Source organism: Polistes dominula, unplaced genomic scaffold (genome assembly GCF_049000335.1).
Source record: "Polistes dominula isolate Pdom_NZ unplaced genomic scaffold, Pdom_raw_medaka contig_539, whole genome shotgun sequence".
Taxonomy (NCBI): domain Eukaryota; kingdom Metazoa; phylum Arthropoda; class Insecta; order Hymenoptera; family Vespidae; genus Polistes; species Polistes dominula.
In genome coordinates, this window is record NW_028300872.1 from 26,705 (window position 1) to 45,426 (window position 18,722).

General features: G+C 29.2%; 1 pseudogene across 1 annotated transcript in view; it reads left to right on the top strand.

Annotated features, from left to right (window-relative positions):
• LOC149033704 (uncharacterized) overlaps positions 1-18,371 on the top strand; it is a 40,970-nt pseudogene extending 22,599 nt beyond the window's left edge. The window contains exons 3-8 of the transcript XR_016176115.1: positions 12,070-12,235; positions 13,755-13,912; positions 15,021-15,211; positions 16,761-16,911; positions 17,378-17,690; positions 18,040-18,371. The product of XR_016176115.1 is annotated as an uncharacterized LOC149033704 (transcript). The remainder of the gene's footprint in view (positions 1-12,069; positions 12,236-13,754; positions 13,913-15,020; positions 15,212-16,760; positions 16,912-17,377; positions 17,691-18,039) is intronic.
• Positions 18,372-18,722: the final 351 nt, after the last annotated feature.

The window sequence follows — 18,722 nt, forward strand, 5'->3', positions numbered from 1 at the left end:
TGTTACAATATTTTGAATTATTTTTCATTGTAATTTGTAGAAAAGGGTAATTTTTTTATTTTCAATAGTATAATCTTTCAACACGCGCAAAAAATACCATTATATTGCAAATAATTATTAAATTAACACCTCTGTGAAAAATAAGTAAAATATAATAAATAATATAAATATATATTCATAAAGATAGAAATTATTTTTGAATTTCTAAAGATACAAATAAAATTTTATCTCTCTAAAAATAACTGTATCTAATGAGATTAATCGATTATTATCTACGTTAATATTACATCATATTTCCGTTCAACTATATATTTACGTTAGCATTAACTTCGTATAATACTTTCCATGTAATAAATTCAAATAGTAAATGTTTTATCGCACTATATAATCTAGTTAAATTACATCATGCATACATACTCCATTTCTCGATACTTTTGATAAGCTACAGTGTTTTCCTTTAGATCGTTCATAATTACACGAATTAATATCTAGGATAGATCAAATTTTCTCGCAATAGATATTCTCATTTATGATTTAACCGTATACTATTTATCGATGGAGCGTCTTAACTGGAGAGAAGAAAAGGGGAGTCATTAAATCCGTTCGTGTTAGTTAATAATAAGCACGTTGTACTAACTATATATATATATATATAATTTATATCTCGCGAAACTTTATCATGTCATGTTTCGAATTAGATATCTCTCGGGATATGAACGAACTACTAACGATCATTAATGATCGTTTCACACCTGATTATTAAAGAAAATTATTTTCAATCTAACGACAACGACAACTTTTATTTTTGTTTTATTTTTTATTATTTTGTTTTCTTTTATTATTCATTTCTTTTCCTACATTTTTCTAAAGTAATTTTTGTGGTTGTTTTTTTCTTTTTCGCCTCCTAATTTTAGAAAAATAAGAAAATGAAAATGGTCTGAGTATATGTATTACGAATGTGTGTGTGTGCGTTTTTGTACGTGATAACTCGTACGAATAATAACTACGACACGAGCTTGATGACATCCTCGTACATATAACGGGTATACATCATGAATTCCTTTTACTTCTTTCGTAGGTGTATATACTTGCATTCAAAGTGTATGTCTGTTATTAAACTGACGAACTCGGTGAATAACAGTTATCAAGTCAAAGTGCACAACCATTTTCTACCATTTCTTGATCCAGGCTACTGAACTTTCCTATTTTTATTTCATGTCAAATGTATCCTTGCACTATTCTCCTATAATTTTCTTTTAACTTATCTTTGAGGTTTACAAAATAAAAGGAATATATTATTTTCGTTGTTTCTGCTTGTTTGTATGTGTGGATTAATATTTAAAAAAATTCTTTAGATAAAAATGATTTTTCTTTTTTCCTATTGTAGATCGTTTATAAATATTAAATATAAAATTTATTCTTAAAATTATTGTAAATTACTTAGTTCCAAATATTTAATCAGATATTTTTTATTTAAATTTTAATCCACCCTCAAAAATAGTTTAATCATGATTGGTTTACTATATATAGCTTTTTATTATTTGACGTATAATAATTTTTTTTCTTTTTTTTTGTATACGTACAGAATGCAAAATATCACATAATTTATCCATAACGAATTGAGTTTCATACTTCCCAATAATCTAACAAATCTTTTTACAAACCTATAATATTTTACTTGAGAAAACAATGAATCATCGAACGTTTCAGACGTTTCAGAAATGTGCAACGGAGGGTAATAATCGGTAAGCAATTAAAAAACCAATAATAATACAATCCAAACGTAGGAAGTTGAATTAAGAAAGTGTTGGCAAGCACGAAGAAGAAGAAGAAAAAGAAAAAGAAAAATAAAAATAAGCAAGAACAAATGGTAATCAGAATTAGTTTTGAATTGTTAGCAGCCACAGATCGATCGACCGGTAATCGTACATTGACGACACTCCTAAGTATTTCTTAATCCGGATGCAAAGAGAATGATGATGATGATGATGATATACATGATGATGATGATGATGATGATGATGATGATGATGATGATGATGACGATGATGACTACAACGATGAGGAGAGGCGTTACTTGTTTCCAACTCGTCTTTGTCTTGACATTTTTTCTATCTTTTTTTATTTTTTATAATTTTTTTCCATTTATTTTTTAAAATCTTTTTATTATTATTATTACTATTACTATTGTTAACATCATTGTTCGTCTGGGAAGAATACAAAAAATTACCTACGTTGACCAAATTTAGTCATAGGCCTCTAAGAAGAATAAAGGATCGATGACGTAAAACTAGTGGAATTTTTCTTTTTTTTTTCTTTTCTTTATTTACTTTTGTAATAATTCTCATTCTACCGTTTTCTAAAGTATGTACTTATTTCTTTCAACGATTTTCTCATTGAAATTAAATCGGGAAGTAAATCTCGGTATAATGAAATCGTTGGAAAAATTACTACCGCTGATTGTGAGCTGGCTGGTCGGTTCTTTCGTTGGTTGGATTGGGTTGGGTTTGGTTGGGTTTGGTTGGTCGACTCCATTTTGAGGTTTCCCGTACGAGTACCTTTTCCTCTTCATTACGTTCGCTTCATTGTCTTTGTAACAAAGGACAATATCTATCTTTCTTTCTCATTTTTTTTAACTACCATCTTTTCTCCTTCCTCAAAAGGAAAAAAACTGGGGTAAGATCGTAACGTTAAAAAAAATATTTTTTACTTTCCAACGATTGATTGTATTTAATTGGAGAAATCTATTCATTTTATATTTAATACTTATTTTTTGTTGTTATGTTAATACTTCATCGCGACGACACACATCTGCTGTTTCTTATTTTAAATACGATGATACGACGATAATTTTATCGATTAATAAATAAGTCTCAACTAGCTGGTATGACGTTATTATTATTATTATTATTATTATTATTATTATTATTATTATTATTATTATTATTATTATTGTTAATATTATTATTGTTAAATCAGTCTATTAGAAAGCAATAAATACTTTAAACGTGTTTCACAAATCCCTTTAATTTAAAAAAATAATAAATACAAATTTCACTTCAATATACTTTCACGCATTTATTATCGTTTTTATCATAATCGTCGATTCTAGTCAAATTACAGTCAACTAATGGTAAGAGTGGTAGCAGGGAAGGGCTAGGGGTAAGAGGAAAAAGTTGAGAAGTTTTAAATGGATAAAAAAATAAACAAAAAAATGATCATAATCTTTTACTAATCATACGGTACGTTTACTAGCTCGAGAGAAATAATAATCAAACCCTCTAACGAGTATTAAAATTTTATTTATTTAAAAAAATTTGGAAGAAAGGGGGGGGGGAAAAGAAAAGTTGTGTCATTCGAAACGAAAAAGAGCTGCCAACTATAGGATTCGTTTCGGATATTCGACAAAGCGTATTAAAAGATTAAAAACGTTTTATACGAGTTGGGGGAGGGGATTGGGGAGAGTGGGAGGAAAGAGAAGATGAAAATGGCGAGAAAGTTCGTAGACCTTTTTGAACGTTCCCTCTCTTCTTTCACCACCTTCGTCTCCTCCCACTCCCCTCCTCTTGGTTAAGTGGAGGTATGGGCATTAGGGTGAAATAAATTCGAAACGAGAAAAAAGGGGTGTGTGGGATGTCCGGTTTTCTGTATTCGTCGTCGTTCTACCCCTCGCATTTAGAAACGAAAAATAAGAAAATAAAGGAGAAAGGAAGATAACATTCAGGAACTTCTTTATACATACAGGGTGAGTAATCTAATTCTTTGAAACGGTCCGAACACTTTCCGATGACTTGACAAAACATTATCGAGTATACAATTTTTTAATATGAAAATGAATTTTTTTTTCTTTTTTCTCTTTATTTCCTCCGGGTAATAATACGCTTTGTGCGTTTTATTGTAGCCACGTGAAATATTTATTGGATATGTTTAGTTTTGATTAATTGTTGTATATTGTTATTTTATTAGTGTTATTTATATATTATTATTATTATTATTATTATTATTATTATTATTATTATTATTATTTTATATATATATATATATACTAGGGGTGCTCCGGCCACGCGTTGCTGTGGCTAATAAATATATAGATAGATCTGAATCTACGCACATAACATTTGTCTTCTTTTTCTCTTTTTTCTTAATATCGAACCAACTGCGCATGAGCGGTAAAATAAAATCACCACTTACTTCTCATCATATAATTTTACATTGTCTGAATATAGGCACCTAACATTTGTCTTTTTTTCTCTTTTTTCTTAATATCCTTTTAAAGGAAAAATAATTATTGTGGGTCACCCTTATCACTCAGGGGTATAAGAAATATAAGACAAACTATTCTCATACCTACCGAATATACACAAAAAATTTCATATAAATCGGTCAAGTCGTTTCGGAGAATAAGAATAACAAACACTGTGACAGGGGAATTTTATACAGATAAGATATATATTGGTTTAATTTTTCTTTTATAAATAAAGTAATAACACAATATAAAAATGTATACTATAAAATCATGTGAGCAGATCACACGTGTTAGAAGTGAAAACATATGGAAAATACTGCTGGACTCAACAAATGTTCCGATACAAATGCAATAAGAGATCTAATGAAGATCTTTTTCTAGAAATGCTTTTTTAAGTCCATAGCCTACCACACTTCGAGACCATTATTATTTATGACATATCTCGTCTTTATTCTTTTTGGACCACAAATTTATCTTCTCTAACTGCTCTTGTCTAAATAAAGATCTGAACAACGAAAAATTTAAACGCATTGAATCGTATCGATTTCTCAGTTTATCGGACTGTGTACACAACGAGTTTCAAATTTGGACCTCGTGAAAAAATAAAACGATTCATGCCATAAGGGTTCAGCGTGTTAAAAATGTTTTTATTTTATTAAACAATTAGTATAAGTTTCTTAAATACGAAAATATTTTTATTAATAATATAATTTTCTTATATGCCTAGTTTTGTACACATGCCTTATGATATTTTTTATAAAAACATATAAAAATCGAATTCATTAGACATATTTTGATCTTCATGAGTCAAATATATTTTTTGAAGTTGAAAAAATAAAATGTGACAGTAATTTACTTGCTTTTTACAGAGTTTGTCAGCTAATTATAATGTATTCTACAGTGTTATCTAATTCTTTTGCTCTGATGTATCTTGAATCATTTTTTTTTTTTTTGAAAAATATTGCAGACAATACAATTATTATATTTTATGTATTTCGGGACTATTAATTATAATATTTGCGAAATAAAGAATTTAATATCAATTTTTCAATAAAATAGAATCATTTTTAAATAGAAAAAGATAAAGCTACTCGTTTTGTAAAAATAAATACACCAGACTTGAGCATATATTTTCAATAAAAATAATAGAACTTAGTGTAGAAAAATAGAAAAAATGAAATTAAGAAAGTTAATCTGATGAGACTGGATCCAGCGATCTCTATAGGTAACGAATTTAGGTCGATACGCGCTACGCTACTACTGTCGTTGATGTAAGATTTAAAGATATATACAGTAAAACCTCTTTTTGTGCGTAGTATGAGTGATCGAATAAAAAAAATCGTACAAAAAAATATTCGAAAAAATTTTATAAATACTTACATATAATAAACAACTTTGTACGATATATTAATAAAAATTTTTGTGTATGGGGCGGATAGGGACCGTATAAAAAAAGTCACACTTAGAAAATACATCAACTATTTACGAAATAGATAAGAAAATGCTTTCAAACCAATAAAATAATAAAATTAGACCTGGAAACATTTTGTAAAATTTTAATTTTTCATCGTACATATACATGGAGAAGCTTTCAAAATGCACATTCAACAATTCACTGCTACTCGTCGTAATCCAAAACGCGCATCTTCTTGCGATGAATTGGTTCAAAATCGCTTTCGTCGCTTGAAGATACGATTTCATTTGATTTATTTTTCGGCACCATAAAGCCAGTTATCAGTTTTTGTGATAGTCACAACCTGCACAAAGTCAGTTGTTTGTAAACATCACGATAGCGAGACATGCATGATCTTAGCTTTTTTTGGAATTTCAAGCTTCTTTCGGCATTAGTGTCTATTTTAAGAAAATGCGTTTCCAATTTTTTAGAAATCTGGATTCCTGCATGTATTTGTTCTGCTGTAAGAGATTCCGGTTCTTCTTGTCCGTCTTCATAATCTATCAAATTATTGATAATGTCACTATCATTGAGAGCTTCGTCCTCAATCATTTCGTCCAGATCATTTTCGCCGAAAGTATCAAAGCCTTTTCCGCTGATGTTATGTGTGAGAGCAGTTATTTCTGATAATAACGTGGACGCGTTTTCGGTTACATTTCGATTCGCGCGTCGAATATGTACGAGAATATGTACGTAACTGACTGTACGTTGTCAGAAGATTGTTTAAAACAAATAAACAGAGCGTCGCGAAGTGCAGATGCATTGTCGTCAAGGAGTCCCCGTAGTCAGGGTTCGTCCACACATGTATATGTACACTGATAGGAAACATTAAACTGGCACTAACGCCACTGAGATTCATATTCCGCATAAAAAAAACGGCACGGAAAAAATCGCACAAAACAAGTCGCACAAAAATAAAATCGCATAAAAAAACACCGCACAAAAAGAGGTTTTACTGTATATATACCTTCCAGCTCACACAGCTTACACATTTACACAACTTACGACACAAACTATACACCTTCTTTTTTTATTTCGACCGCTCGGTTCGTTTTGTACCTTATTCTTTTGTCGCCTACATGCTTATTTCTGTTTATCTTCTACCCTTCTATCGCTACATACTAACAAACAGGTTTAGTATCGAAATAATATGAGTCTGCGCTTCGTAGTATGCAGTTGCACAAAAACACACACATATACAAAGCTTAGTAGCCAAGAGTGGGGACTACGAAGCAAAGACCGAGAATAGGAAAAAACTATATAGCTATATTCTGTCTCCACTTCTCTCGCAGACTTAATTCTATATGTTTGTCTCCTTTTCTCTTCTTATTTAGTATCGTGGCTGTTTCAACGCTACCCACGTTTCAATTTTTCAAATCACCCTTATTCTAAAGAAGTGACTTCAAAAAGTGTAATAATAATAATTCAATTAAGTTTTTCGTCATAGAGTGCAACATATATGCACATTTACGCATCCCTGAAAGTTTAGGGAAAACTTTGAATACCGTTAAAATAGCTTTTCAAAGAGTTAAAACAACGAATGTTGTTTTTTTTTTAAATCAAAATTAATTATTAAACCGTAATAAATTATTTTTCCACCAAATTTAATATCTCACCCCGTGCTTAGTAGTTTATAGTATGACACATGAGTGTAGTATTATTAGTTGGCCAATTTCCTAATGACTCGAACATCGTATTTGAGAAAGCCCAAGAATAGATTGAACTTCTGGTGTGTTATCTCACTCGTGTTTCTGTCTTTTCATCTTTTTTTTGTATGTGTGTTTATGTGTATATGTGTGTGTGCATGTATTTCTATATCTGCTGCTAGCACAACTGTTTTTCTTTTTTTTTCATCTTCCTCTTTCTCCCTATTAACGCTTCCTCATAGCATTTACGCTCGATTAAGCATATTACTTTCACTGTTGCCAAACATTACAATCCCGATAAGACGATATAAATTATATGTCATTCCATATATTATATTAGACATTTTTTTAACAGCATTATCTATTACGAAATAATTTCAATGTTGTAATAATAATAATAATAATAATAATAATAATAATAATAATAATAATAATAAATATAATACCAACGAATAGGTGTCATTATCGTTAAGTTATTTATGAGGTTAATTATTACAGTAATTCAACTCATCCACGTAATGATGATACTCGCAATTAATCTTTCTAATAATAACATACACATCAACGTTAAACAAAACAATTACGTACTAATAATGACTTTATTCCTGATAATTATTAATATTTTAAGATAATTATTAATTATTAAGTATTTATGTATTTTAAAAAAAAAAACAAATAAATTAGAAATACAAACAAATATTATAGGGGTGAAAAAAAACTTAAATATACTTACGCTAAATTATTTTATAATAATTTTTATTTGAAGATAATAAATATCTTTCAAATTTCAAATTTATTTCTTAACGATTATAGTTTTGATTATAATTTATTCTTTTTATTAAAAAAAAAATGGATCAATGAACGGATTTGGAGAGATCGGAAACATGACTTTTACTTTTTTTTTTTTTAAACAATTTAAAACCATTTGAAAAATCTGTCGATACGATATCATCGATATTTAATTTAACGTTGTTCTAACATTGCAAATAAAGTTACGTTTCGGTTGGTGCAATACGTGCAGTTGAAAAAGAATAAAGGAAAAAAATCGAATCAAATAAAAGAGAAGAAGATAAATAAATGGAAAAAAATGGTGACAGAATGTCGAGAGAGGAGGGGTTTAGTTGAAGTAGCATACGTATGTGCAATAGTAGTAGTAGTAGTAGTAGTAGTAGTAGTAGTAGTAGTAGTAGTAGGAGTAGTAATAGTAGTAATACCTATTCCGCCTACATACACAAAACACATACATGACTTTGAAACAAAGCTTTGGAATATAACGCTTGAGCCAAGATTAATTTCATTGCTGTCGTCACATCACAACATAACTGGCACTCCTGCCATTTTGCGAAACGCACGAACAAAAAGACACGAAGAAGAACAAAAAAGAAATAAAGATAATAATAAGGAAAAAAAAAAAATGCAAAAAAATAACAAAATCAGCTCGCATCATTAATCATCCGATTTGTTGAACGATTTTGTCTCCCTTTTTTTCTTTGCTTGATTTTTTTTACCCCTTTACCCTTTTCTTTTGTTTCTTTCTCTCTCTCTCTCTCTCTCTCTTTCTCTCTCTATTTTTTTTGTCGTTTCACAAATCGTTCGCTTTTTGACGTCTTTTTCCTTATTTTATTTTTTTTTAAATCAATTTCCACTAACATATGAATCATTTATTTTTACATAATTTTTCCCCTTCCACTCATTACTTGCCAATAGAAAGTGAGGAAGATAAAAAGTAACTTTACGTATTATGATTGTCATACTACAAAATTTACGGGGGAAAAAAATACGTTTAATAATTATCCAAAAAGAATAAAATCAAATCTCTGAATAGAAAAATTCTATTATTGCAAGAAAAATAAAGGGCAGAGTAAAGTTAATTTCAGTTCTTCGTTGCTTTTTTTTTCTTTTTTGTCTCGTTTACAATAAGATTATTATTTTTAACATAAAATCATTTGAAAGCAGTCACTATATAGTATATAGCAGAGAAAACACGTTTTGCGGTTTAGAAAAAGAGGTCTCTGATCTTTCCGTTCTTTACCGCTTCTCCTGCATTCTCCTCTTCCTCCTCGTTCTCCACCTTCTTGAAAAAGTATAAAGGGTTAACCAAGAAAAGCAGTCTTTCCTTTTCGGTAAAGAAGAGTTGATATTCGAGATGAGGTTCAACGAATTCTCGTAAGTTATCTCTAGCAGCAAGTTTTAAGTGAATGACTTTGACGATGGTTACCTACATAACAAGAGAAAGTAAATGCTGTATATGAAAGGCGAAAAAAACGATGATAATGATAGGGTAGGATGGGGGGTAAGAAAGGGTAGGATCAAGTATGAGAACCAGCATGTCCGATGTACAGATACAACCCTTTTTCAACATGGCATCCCGATAAACACAATTTCATTTTAATACGATAAGAAAATTGTTACAAACCTTTGTACTACAAACTTTTATATACGAGCCGTTTATTTTGAAAGTGGCCTAAGTCTATTTATAATCGAATTGGAATATTGAAGGGTTTGCATTGAATTAAATTTAAAAATATAGATAACAGATATAACATAGTAGAATAATATTTTTCGGTTTCTAAAAGTGTCAAATTTATCATCCCAATTAGCATAATTAATATTATTTAAGAAATAATATGTTTTTGATGGCTATGATTGGACTTTAGGCCACTTTCAAAATAAACTTTTTCATCACTTCATTAATCAAAAAATTTTTCGCGTTAACAAATCTTAATGAATTTAAATATTTATATTAGTAACAACTGTCTTCTCTCACAATGAAAAGATCATGTGAAAATGTAACTATTATGGTAGATAATTTAGATTTTTTGGAAAACGGATTTTACCACTTTCAAAATAAACGCCTCATATATACTGTATAACATGATTTTTATTTAACACATTTAAAATATTAAATTATCTTAAGGGAATAACAAGATGGTATAATAGAACTCTGAGTTATCATATAAATTGTGGGTTTCATACATAACATGGTATTTTGGGAGAAACCCATCTATAGTGTTATAGAATTAGGTGTTATCTGTACTTGAAAATCTATCCTTTTTTTCGCCACCTATACCTGCACACCTGTAATAGATGGGCGTGCCGTTGTTTAATGCCGTGACTTAAAACCTACAGCACACTTGTTAATTATTTCGATCTCGAATACTGAGAATATTACAAAATCCAAAGAAATATTTAAATAGCTAGTGTTAAATACTCAAATATTTTTTATTCATCTTACATTACGGAATATTACGAAATGTTCAAATATTCGACGAGTAACAAAAGCTTGAATATATAGAACAAATATACATCACTCTACTAAATTTAATATTCTTTCCTATAAATTTTTACAATCAATTAAAAAACTCGTTCACTTATCAACTTTCAATCGAACTATATTGATACTTCTATCATTATGAATTATCCAAAAGAACCTTCTAAATTAAAAAAAGACCACTTTTAAATTTATTCATTTATTAGCTGAACAATGAAACATAAAGTAATAATTATCATTCGCAGCTAATAGGTTGAGAAAACGCTGATGATAATCTATCAGGTTTCTCACGTAGATCGAATGAATCTGTTTATATATATATGAATGTACATGTATATGAACAATGTTCAGTGATCAAAGTGCGAAGATCCTGAGTATCCTTGTACGGAACACCTGACTCGATTCAGCGATTATTAACGAACGATAATTCATCAACGATATTATCATTGTTGTGTAGCAGTGTTGTTGTATACAGCACATACCTACCATCTTATATACATAGATCAAATTTATAAGATAATCCCTACGTCAGATACTCTCTCTCTCTCTCTCTTTCTCTCTCTCTTCCCCTTTCTCTCTCTCTCTCCCTTTCTCTCTCTCTCTCCATCTCTCTCTCTCCATCTCTCTCTCTCCCTTCCTCTCTCTCTCTTTTTCTTTCTTGCTTACTGTTAAACCTTGTCATCTCGCCGATGAACAAAGACTATTATAAGATACACCGATTGGTCATCGGATATAATTATAAAAGTTTAACGTCCCGTACAAAAATGTTGTTAAATCCACTTCGTCGTGAATAATTATTATATCTCAACAAATTTCATCTAATCTAATAGTACGTGAACGAATATTTTCAATTTATCACTTCGAACGATGAATTTTTTCTTACCACCCCCTTCCCACCACCATCACCAAAAAGTGGTGACACGTAAGAAGGGGTTCGAAAGAATTTTACTTTCTTGCCTCATTTGTTTTTTTTTGTCGCTCGAACAAATTTATCGATCGATTATTACCTTTTTCTTTTTTTATTAAATACGTACAAATTTTTTTAATGAACGTGAAAGTTGAAAAAAAAATCAAAGAAAAATGAAATAAAAATAACTTTAAAAGAATATAAGCTTGTGAGCTTTTCTTACGTGAATAAAATTGAGAATAATTCTTGCGTTAGCAAAATTTTAATAACATCGGTGGAGTACGAAGTCCGTGGAGTTTATTTGAAGAAAGGAAGGTCAAGACGAAAATAAAAATTGCAAATAGGAACGTTTCTGCTAATTGGCTACTGTCCCAAATACACACACACACACACACACACACACACGCTTCCAATATTATTAATGTAATTTACCGAAATAAAAAAGAAATCACTTTTTGAAACAAAAAAAGGAAAAAGAAAATTCTTGTGTAACTTTTTTTTCAAATTTATTTCTGATTTTTTTTCTTTTGTTTTTTTTTTTTTCAGGGTACCAAATTATGGATTATCATGGAATATTTGGGTGGCGGTTCAACTTTGGACTTGATGAAGGCCGGCAGCTTCGAAGAAATGCACATTGCGGTAATATTACGTGAAGTGCTCAAAGTTTTGGATTATCTTCACGGTGAACGTAAACTTCATCGTGATATAAAAGGTAAAAGTATTTTTTCCTCTGAGAGATTATTATGGACAATTTTCCCTCACCTCACTTCTCCCCTTGTTTTATTCGTGTGGTATTAATATATAATAATAATAATAACTAACTAACTTATATTAACCCTTTGCACTCTCGACAGAAAATCTTTTTTCGTTTGACCGAGCCCATAACAACAACAATAACAACAACTCGAGACAATTTTCCGCATATTAGTTGAATTTCTTCAACGATTATCTTCAAATGACTGCACACGCAATTTAACGTTTATAAAATTTTTATATTTATATTATACTTCAAAGAAGAAGAAGAAGAACATTTGTTAAACATTAAGCTTTGTATTGTCTTTTCTTTGTATGGTATTTTACAAAAAAAATCTTTAAAATGTATCCTTGACTTGTGTCAGGGCAAGTATTTCCATGTTACTCTATGTGCCCATAATTATGAAAGTGGTCAAAGTCATATATTTTTTTAGATGCATAGCCCTTTGCACTCAAGGGGGCTCCCGCTATGGAGACAATGAAGAAAATAAAAAAAAAAATAAAAAAAAAAAATAAAAAATATAGCAAATTTAATTTAATCTACAACATATCAACTATACTTTTCTTTTAATGCACATATATAATTTCCTTATAATATGTGAATATGATCTTTCTATCGAAATGAAGTTGCTGATAATATGAATGAAAAAAAACTTCGAGTGCAAAAGATTAAAGAATTACATTTGAATACTAAATGAATTTTATATAATATTGAAATAACAAACACTATCTAACGGTTCATTTTGACAATATCATGAAAATTACATTGAATTAAGTTAGTTTAAAATAATGTGATATGAAATAACCAATAAATTTATTTTCTTTTAATTTTAACTTAGATTATTTTCATAATTATGGGCACATATGTGATTTGGTGTCTTTCGTCAAGTTTTATTCAATCAGAGTGAAACCTTGCAATTATTTCTTAACTCCTACTATCAATACATATTACATCTCATTCAATCAAGTAAAAACAAAAGCTTGATCTCGTGAATCTGACATGAGATATAAAATGACCGGCTATTTCATCGACGAAAAATCTTATTAATTTTTCATTTGAATTCAATCTTATTCCATCCTTTTCTTATTCTTACGTAACTTCGAAAATAATATTCCTATTCTCATGACTGTCGAATTCAAAACTATCTTCGAAGAAGCATTTACATAACAATTCATGTAAACGGCGTATTTAAAATTAGTAATTGTTTTGCACGCATATATTGTTGATTTTTTTTTGCTTGAAATAATATATTTTTATGTATTGTTAAATCATATATGAAACGAAATTATCCAAATAATACTTAAATAAATATCGTTATAATTTCGAGTATAAAGGATTAAATAAACGAACAAAAAAAGAAAAAGGAAGAAGAATGAATATGTGATTTGTTTTTTAGTTAAAATAAAACAACAAAAATCTATTATACATATTACGTTGATACTGGCAATCAATTGATTTAGTTAATCTGAATTTTCAGCTGCAAACGTTCTGCTCAGCGAAATGGGTGACGTCAAATTGGCGGATTTTGGTGTTGCTGGCCAACTTACTAATACCACGAGCAAACGTATTACCTTCGTTGGTACTCCTTTTTGGATGGCACCGGAAGTTATTAAGCAATCTGCTTACGATTCTAAAGTAAGTTAGTTTTAATTTAATAGAAAATGTGATGACGGTGGGTGATAATATTTTGTTATTTTGTATTCGTAATTTTATCATCAATACAAAAACAAAACCTGGCGCTAATAATTATTATTTTTCCGATTGTAAAGATTTGTACACTTTTCTAAATTGATTAAAATAATTTATTTATCGTGAAGGCCAAAATTTACCGAAGACCTTTTTCTCCGGACAAAGATAGTTTATTTGGAATTGGATTGTTTATGTTGGATAAATTAAATCTAACGAACCTAGCATGTGTTCAAATTTATACAGTCTGGAAATAAGAAAGAGGGAAAACAAACGCAAATACTAATTCAATGAGAACGTAGTTTAATTATTTTTAATTTTCTTTTCTTTTCTTTACAAATTACATCGCAAATAATTATTAATTGATTATTTATTATCTGCTCGTTGCTTAAAAAAATTTATAAAGTTTATAAAATAAAATAGTAATAAAATGATATAATAATAATAATATTCCTTGATGGTTGTTCGTTTAATAAACAATTTTTATATTATTTAAAACGGTTATTATTCTCGTAGCAATATAGGCAAGAGTTTTAACTAGTTCCGTTACTTCTAAGAAATACGTTCGCTTAGTCGTTAATACCAGGGGTTCCCAAACTTTTTAGTCCTATCGCCCCCTTTCCTGAAAAGCTGAAAAATTGCTTCCTAAATTCTTATTTTTGCTATTTTCCTATTTGCCACCACAACCACAACTCCATGCCCTTTTTTTAATGTTTTTCAGCTAAGTTCGGGTCAATCGCTCCCCTGAACCCGCTTTCATCGCTCACCAAGCTCTCCAGGCGCGAAGATAAGAGAAAACAAAAAAGCCTTAAAAAGGGAATTTTTTCTAATATTTTACTACTATTGGCGTTGTATAGCAGCCAATATATGACATTTTTCCTTTTTAGTAGTTCATTTCCCCCACCCCCAAAGTTCACTTATTGTCGTCATCGTTCCCCTGGACCGCTTGACATCGCCCACTTTAAAGAACCACTGGTTAACACCTTCGTTAACACCTTGCAAAGGTAACGTAGAAGTAAAATTAAAAAGAAAAAAAATCTTTTCTTCTTCCTCGCAGGCTGACATTTGGTCCCTTGGCATTACGGCGATCGAACTGGCAAAAGGTGAACCTCCCAACAGCGAACTACATCCTATGAGGGTCCTTTTCCTTATACCGAAAAATAATCCACCTCAATTAACTGGAAATTATACAAAACAATTCAAAGAATTCGTCGAGGCGTGCTTAAACAAGGATCCCGAAAAATGTAAGTACTAATTTTCATCTTCTTTTCTACCTTTCTTCAAAATCACTTTTCCGATAAATATTTCAAAATGTACGATTCAATTAAATGATCAATTCAAAATTGTTTTAATTTTTCGTAAAAGATTCTAATTGTGTTCGTATCTATTGACATTTTGGACAATAATTTTAAAATATACGTATTTTGGGGGTTTTTTTGTTTTTTTATTACATGTTATTTAAAAAAAAAATAAACATTACACGTATTTTTTACAATCATAATCATTTATATAGGAAATATACTATAATGTTATTATATTATATTATAATATAATAATATGCTTACATTTTTATTATAATATAATAGTATGTTTATATTTTAAATATATTATAACATAAACTGAACTTGTAAATACCGAATATATGAAGTATTTTTATTTTTGTGTATATAAAATATTTCTCACATAGTTATTTCTGAGAGAAAAAGAATAAATTTACGTACTTCCTACAATTTTTTTATTATATATAAAATGCAGAAACCAATGATCTCTTGGCTCGTAATTTGTGTTGAACATTTTTATTTTTTATTTTTTTATTCATATAAATTAATATTAATTTTTTTTTGGAAAATATTTTTAGGGGAAAAAAATAAAGAGTAAAGAAATATTCGATCGAGTAGGAAAGTAAATTCCTCTCTCGCAGTTTAACGATCAACATAGTAATACAGAAGGAAATTAAAGTGAACGCGCATCGAACTGGGAAAAAACCATGAAGAGATTCAATTTCTCTAAAAACCAATGTGTGTGTGCACGCTTGCGTGTGTGTCTGTGTATACTCGTGACGGGTTTTATTTCGTGACGAACCAAGTTGTAATACTCGTTTACTTTTCTTTTACGAATTTTCTTAGGATAATGCTTCATCTTATTTTTCTCTACCATTTTTAAATATTGTCTTTTATGAATATGTATTTTCATTTGTATTTTACTACAATCCACCTACGATACGAAAAAAACGTCGATAATCATTTAATAAATATACGTACGTAGATCTTTTCAAGAAATATATCAAAATTATTCGATTATTTATAAATTTCCAAACAATAAGTTACACAAGTATAATTTATTTCTTTTTTTAAATATTATTGTTAGTTTCAAACAATCAATATTTCTCTTTTGCGAATGCAACGATGGGTTTATAAATCTTTTTTGTCGATTCTCGTGAAAAAAGAATATACAATATTCCTTGATGAATATAAATTTTTTCCCCAATATACCTACATCCCCTATAAATCAAATTTCAAATAAATATGCTATACTAAATAATTAATAATTTGTGCATTTTGATAGTGGTCATAAGAATAATAAAACATTCGAATACTACAGTAGATAATAAATTATTGAATAAATTTCATTGCATTTACAAATTTGATCAATGATTGTTTATACTTCCAATGTATGAATATTACTGTGACTCATTGTCAATGTGTTGTATATATGTATATACATTCAATATATATATATAATTAATTTATCATCTGCGATTTTTCATTGGATCTTCTTTGTTGTTTACTATATAGAGGCCGACTGCGAAGGAGCTGTTAAAGTTTCAGTTTATAAGGAAGGCGAAGAAGAACTCGTACTTGATCGACTCGATTGACAGGCATAAGAAGTGGAAGTCACAACGCAAAAGCAAGGAGTCCGAAACGGAAAGCGAGAATTCAGACTCTTTTGTATATATATATATATATATATTTATCTACTTGAAAGATGATCGTCATCTTAAATAAGATTTTCTTTTCGAAACGTTAACGTAACTAAAATTTACTTTTACATTATTTTTTTCTTATCCCCTACTCTTTTTTATCATACAACAATAATAATAATAATAATAATAATAATAATAATAATAATAATAATAATAATAATAAATTTTATATTTTGAAATTATTTAACGTGTTACATAAATATTTGATATAATATATTTACATTATATATATTATATATTAATCTCCATTGTAATAAACATTTTTATTACTTACTAAAAAGTTACTTGCTACAATGTTAAAATATGTTGTTATTTTATTTTTTGAAAGATATAATATTGTTTCTTATTAAATAAAAATTAAAATTTTGATGATATTGAAATAATCTCGAAAAGTTTTGTAAAAAGAGAGAAAAAAGAAAAATAAATAATAGTTATTCTTTATCTTTTTTAGGGAAGAATCTAAGTAAGATAGTGATATGGATGAGCCATGGATAATGACGGTGAAGTGTCCACACGGAGTTGGAGCGTCCGCAGTACCTATGTTACCATTGGATGAATAGCCTACCTCGTTGCTGATCAGTAACTCATATAACTGAATCATAGGTCTTCGAATCATAATCAACAAACTAAATTACACGCGAATGGTGCTTCACGATCACCACCTAATGAATCGACTTTTGAATCGCCATAGAAGTTGATTCTAGAGACTCCCTTCGTGACGGACAAAGCAAGCACACGACACCAGTAAGTAAAAATCATCGAGAAATTTGATCGATGATGACAACTAACTTATTTATATATTTGAATTTTTAATGTATTTTGAATTATACAAAAGTATGGGTTAATTATTGTAATTTATATAATAATATTCTTCTGTAAATTATTAAATACATTTGGACTAGTTTTCTCGTGAGAAAAGAGAAAGAAAGAAAGAACGAACGAATGAAGTAGGTTGACAGTGTTATCAAAAAGATTTTAAAATTAATGAGAAAAGTATTATTATAGATATATATATATATATATATATATATATATATATATATATATATTATTATTAAATATATGGCTCTTTCATAGTTATGATCACACGAAGTCAAAAACAATGCCACCGATCGACACCTGAGAGAAAAGAGACGAACGAGACTATCGTGATTCCAGTAGAGAATCAACCCTGAGAGAGCCAAAGGAATTGCGGGATAGCAGAGAAAGGGATAGGGATGGAAGAGACAGAGAAAGGGACAGTGAAGGTAGAGAAAGAGGAGATGCTACTACGAGAGATAAAAGAAACAGCAAACCGGATGTACCAGTAGTACCAATGGTAGACTATAGATCTGGTGAAGAAAAACCCATACCAAGGAGTTCGCAAGAACTTAAACACCCACGAAGTGCTGCTCTTCCACTGTTGTTTTACCCCTCTTATCAGAGGTAAATGTATAAATCATTTTTTTAACCCATTACTCCGCCATAAAACAAAAGTATACAAAAAAATTAAAATTATTCTATAATGCTTTTCATAATAATAACCTGAAACTTCTTTTTGCCATGTTAATTGTTAAGTTGCTTTTTAATTTAAATATAGAATATGCTGCACTATTTCATTATTTTAACTAGATTTCATTTTAAAGTTGCAGTTATTAAAAGAAAACAATGCTAAAAAATGTGTCCTAAAAATAGGATATTTATGGCTAATGGATTAAATACAATTATAAAAATAGAATAAAACATGAAGTAACGTTTCTTTCTTTTTTCCTTTGTTTTTATTCTTTTTTTTTTTTA